The following is a 5,094-nucleotide window of genomic DNA, read 5'->3' as shown; positions in this document are numbered from 1 at the left end:
GGTGCAGGACCTCGTATTAGAAGCAAGTGTTGCCAACTTAGGCCAACTTCACACTGCCAACCACATCGTTCAATTCCGATTTTTTGCTCAGATCGGATTTGTCTATCTTGACAGTTCAGATTCATAAGTACAAGTGACCAGTATATGACTGTAATGTGAACGCATCGGTCCTCCGAAATGTCACGCATGCGCACATTAATATGTTTTTACACGGGTAAAAAGCTGGTCGTAAAATTGGCACGTTGTGCGGCCATGACCGCTGCGCTGACTCGAGTCTTTTGCCTCTTTAAACTTTGACTTCAGGCTCTTTATTTTTCTTTGGCATTGTAGCCACGTTCGTGTCCGCGCTGTGCCATTTCTTTGGCAATTATTTCAAATACTATTCTATTGCGATAGGTTCCTTCCAGTTTAACTTGAACAGATTAATTTCCCCAAATATCAATTAAATCCCCACCTTCTCCATCCTTCCACTTACTGTTATCCCAGCTCTCCTCCATTTTTACCTTCCTGCGCTGCCGGTGCAGGCGAGAAGGGTCTGGCTGCAGACATCAACTGAGACTCACGTCCACTGACACGCAGGAAGTCCACTGAGAGCCCGGAAATGACATCACTGAAGTTCCACCAAAGTGCGCATAAAGTTTGGTGGATACTTTACAATACTTTACTCACGAGCGGTGGCAGCACGTCCGTTGTTTAATTGCTGTTTCTGTGGCGTTGACCATGACATTGGCGAAGGATAGTAGAATGGTAAACACAGTTTTAATTATTTAAATATGTTCAGTTATTAGTTCTTCAGGAAGGATGGGAACTTCTTTGTTTGCTATGTTTAGAAGTGGAATGGTTTTTTGTTCGCTATTGTTTGGCTGCTTTAAAACACAATTCGTCCTTAGGTTGTTACTACTTTCAGTTAATAGCTTAATTTATTTTCATGTGCGGATTACTCTGATCAGTTGAATAGTGTTTTCATGCCGCTCAAATGCATATATACAGTAAGTGTAAGTTAGCCTGACTCAAATTGCTGTGCTGCTGAATTGTATTCAAATAATCTCCCTCCTTCAAAAGCCCATAAATGTTGTGAAGGGTGATCGAGCGAGCTGGGAAGCAAGCGAGCAAAGCCGAGTATGCAAGCAAACGGGGTTTTATTCGGGAAGACAGGACCGGGGAAAGCACATCTACAAACATTAATGACGGATCTGGGGAAGACTGACTCAGACGCGGACTAAATACAGAACACAAGCCGACATAACAAGGAACAGCTGGGCACGATCGGGAAAGCACACATGGATAATGAGGGGGCGTGGCACACATCGGGAGCGGACGGAGCAGGGCGTGACAATAAATGCATACACAATCGTTTTCACTGTGTTTTATTTTTGATTTTGACTAACAGTTGCACAGGTCAATTTGGCGAAGAAATACCATGCCTCAGCTAGTCAGATGTGCTAACTGCTGCAATCGTTTCCATTACCCTTTGTGCCCAGTAACGATGTTTAAACCGACAACGTTACTATGAGCCCAAATGCATGTAGATTCAGACGCAAAGAACGGAATTTCATTCCAAGGTATGTCATCTGTAGAAATTCTTCAACGCTGTAGAATGTTGCATAGTTATCTATATGAAGAAATGTGTTCCTTCAAACATTCTGAATGCATGGGTTTTGTCTTTTTATATTCAGTCTGACATGCCAAAGATAAGGAAATGGTGGTACCTAACTGATGAGCAGTGGTCTGGAAAAGTATGTATGTAAAGCATTGTGTTTTACATTGAGATGCATTCAAATGCAGAATTAAGTTCACTTTCTTTGCAGTGAAGGTTTCTGTCAGATATAGAATACCGGGTGAAGCCCAGCAAGGAGGCTGAATATTATATTTTTGTTATTTTTAGGGTGATATTCCATTAATTCATCAGTGGTAGTGCATTCAGCTAATGATGAGGTTTTGCATATACGGGTATTAATGACACCATTGATGAAACACTACCAAGACTTAATGTTTCAATATCTGAATGTAAGTGATGTCATGTACTACTCAGACATGGACAGAGGTTTGCCTTTTGGACTGAGGAAGCTTCACACCTGCTGAAAGCGAACTTGGAGCCCCTCCAGCTGTTCTCAGACCTGGTGGGCAAGCTGTGACTGACTGTTCTACAAAGTGTAATAGTGGGGTGTGTGTCCCTCATTTTTCTCAGGTTGTTTTCCTGTTGACTACCAGCTGCACCTGATTAACTTATTTGATCCCTGATATTCACTTCCAGTGTCATAGGAGTTGCGCATCATGAGGGACCTCTGCAGTGCTGTGTGCTGGATTTGCAAGAATCACTCCCTCTTTCATGGAAAGGTGACAGAACCTGCTGTTCTCCAGATGGAGGCTGAGGATCAACAGGAAGCACTCAGGGAGGTCCTGGAGGGTCAAAGTGGCAATATAAATGACCCATTTATATTTATTTTTCATAATAGGAAGGACATGGAAACCTTCCTTTCTAATTGTGTTGATGGAACGGGTCTTAAACTTCATGCCATGTTTGCGTAATACGAATTGTTTTCCATCCATCCACCATCTCCCGCTTTATCCGAGGTCGGGTCATGGGGCAGCAGTTTCAGCAGGGAAACCCAGACTCCCCTCTTCCCTCGAATTGTTTTCCTCATTCTTTTATTCTGTTCTTTATATTGCTTTTTTGCGCATTTGTTCTAATTTATTTATACATTGATACACTACCTACAAATATGTTGTTTGCCAAATTATGTATAGTGATTTGTTTATGTAGGAAATACTTCTGTTATTCTAAGATAATGTATGTGGAGAAAAGCTCCGAGAAAAAAAATCTGGTCACTATTGACAGTCACAATCAGGACTACAGCTGATAAGTACACAATTTTATTAGATTTTATGTATAATTAAGAATTGCATTACTTGTAATTTTATAAGTACAAACTACTTTTATAAATGTATAATTCAAATGTGATAAGCACAAACTATTTTTAAATAAAATAATCTTTATAATATAAATAGATCCCCTTTATAATAGGGGATAGAAGTAATTTGTCAAACTATAGGCCAATCAGTCTAACTTGTATAACTGGTAAAGTTATGGAGGCTATAATCAAAGAGAAAATGGTAGATTACCTGGACTCAAATAACATTTTGAGGGATAGCCAGCATGGATTTAGGAGAGGTAGATCCTGTTTAACAAATCTGTTGGATTTTTTTGAGGAAGCTACTCAGGAAGTTGATGATAAGAAGGCCTATGATGTCATCTATTTAGATTTCCAAAAGGCTTTTGATGTTGTTCCCCACAAGAGGCTCTCACTTAAACTCAAAGCGACAGGTATTTTAGGAACTGTAGCGACTTGGATTGATAACTGGTTAACGGATAGGAAGCAGCGAGTAGTTATAAGAGGCTCGATGTCACAGTGGGCCTGCGTTCATAGTGGGGTACCGCAGGGTTCAATTTTAGGACCACTTTTGTTCCTAATTTACATAAATGATATAGACACCAGTATATACAGTAAACTGGTGAAATTTGCAGATGACACCAAGGTGGGTGGTGTAGCAGATACTGAACTAGCGGCTCAGCAGCTACAGCGGGATCTTAATTTAATTAGTGACTGGGCTGACACCTGGCAGATGAAATTTAACATAGACAAATGTAAGGTACTCCATGTAGGGAGCAGAAATATAAAGTACAGGTATTTTATGGGACCTACTGAAATAAAGGTAGCTGATTATGAGAAAGACCTTGGTGTGTATGTTGATGCTTCCATGTCTCATTCTCGCCAGTGTGGGGAAGCAATAAAAAAGGCCAATAGGATGTTGGGGTATATCTCCAGGTGTGTGGAGTTTAAGTCAAGGGAGGTAATGCTAAGATTATACAATTCCTATTGTGTACAGGTTTGGTCACCATATCTTAAAAAGGACATAGCGGCCTTAGAAAAGGTGCAGCGTAGGGCCACAAGAATGATTCCTGGTCTTAGAGGAATGTCATACGAGGAAAGGTTATTTGAGCTAAATCTGTTCAGCCTCAAGCAAAGGAGACTGAGGGGGGACATGATCCAGGTCTATAAGATTCTAACAGGTTTGGATGCTGTTCAACCGAATAGTTACTTCAGCATTAGTTCAAATACAAGAACTCGTGGCCATAGGTGGAAATTAGCGGGAGAACATTTCAAACTGGATTTAAGGAAGCACTTCTTTACACAGTGTGTAGTCAGAGTATGGAATAGTCTTCCTGATAACGTAGTGCAAGCTGAATCCTTGGGTTCCTTTAAATCAGAGCTAGATAAGATTTGAACAACTCTGAGCTATTAGTTAAGTTCTCCCCAAGCGAGCTCGATGGGCCGAATGGCCTCCTCTCGTTTGTATAGTTCTTATGTTCTTATGTTCTTATGTTCTTAGTAATACAGTGGTCCCTCGTTAATCGCGGGAGTTGCGCTCTAAAAATAACCCGCAATAGGCGAAATCCACGAAGTAGGATCCTTTATTTATAAATCGAATATTTTTGTAGTTAGAGCATTGGAAACCTGTTTACAACCTTCTAAATACGGGTTTTAACATTATTAGAGCTCTCTGGACATGAAATAACACCCTTTAGTCGAGGATCCTCAAGGCCCTTAAAGGGGCAGCGCCTGCACTCCCGGCGCCAACCCTGGCGCCTGTTACGGACCTGCCTGCTCCGGATCTGCCAGCAGCACCGGCTGCCGCTGCACTGCCCGCGGCACCGCCTGCCGCTGCCGCCGCTCTGCCCGCGGCAACCCCTGCTGCAGCTGCCGTCGCCGCTATACCCAAGGTACCTGCTGAGGCGCACCCTGATGGCCACATGTTGGCGGCGCCAGCTGAGGCGCCCCCTGCTGGCCACACGCCCGAGGTGCCTGCTGAGGCGCCCCCTGCTGGCCGCACGACCGAGGTGCCTGCTGAGGCGCCCCCTGCTGGCCACGTGTCGGCGGCACCCCCTGCTGGCCGCCCGCCGAGGCGCCCCCTGCTGGCCGCATGTCCGCGGCACCTCCTGAGGCAGCGCCTGTCCAGCCCGGCTCTCCTGTCCTGCCCGTCCAGCCCGGCTCGCCCGTCCTGACTGCGGCTCTGGCTGCACCACCCGCGCCC

General features: G+C 44.0%; 1 long non-coding RNA gene across 1 annotated transcript; it reads left to right on the top strand.

Annotated features, from left to right (window-relative positions):
- The first annotated feature begins 1,158 nt into the window (after positions 1–1,158).
- On the top strand, positions 1,159–2,940 carry LOC111843178 (uncharacterized). The gene is made up of 3 exons (XR_002838096.2): positions 1,159–1,736; positions 2,033–2,164; positions 2,255–2,940. It is a non-coding gene; the product is annotated as an uncharacterized lncRNA (long non-coding RNA).
- The last annotated feature ends 2,154 nt before the right edge of the window (positions 2,941–5,094 follow it).

Source organism: Paramormyrops kingsleyae, chromosome 5 (assembly GCF_048594095.1).
Source record: "Paramormyrops kingsleyae isolate MSU_618 chromosome 5, PKINGS_0.4, whole genome shotgun sequence".
NCBI classification, from domain to species: domain Eukaryota; kingdom Metazoa; phylum Chordata; class Actinopteri; order Osteoglossiformes; family Mormyridae; genus Paramormyrops; species Paramormyrops kingsleyae.
The sequence above is the reverse complement of the archived record's forward strand: the minus strand, read 5'-3'. Positions and strand labels throughout refer to the sequence as shown.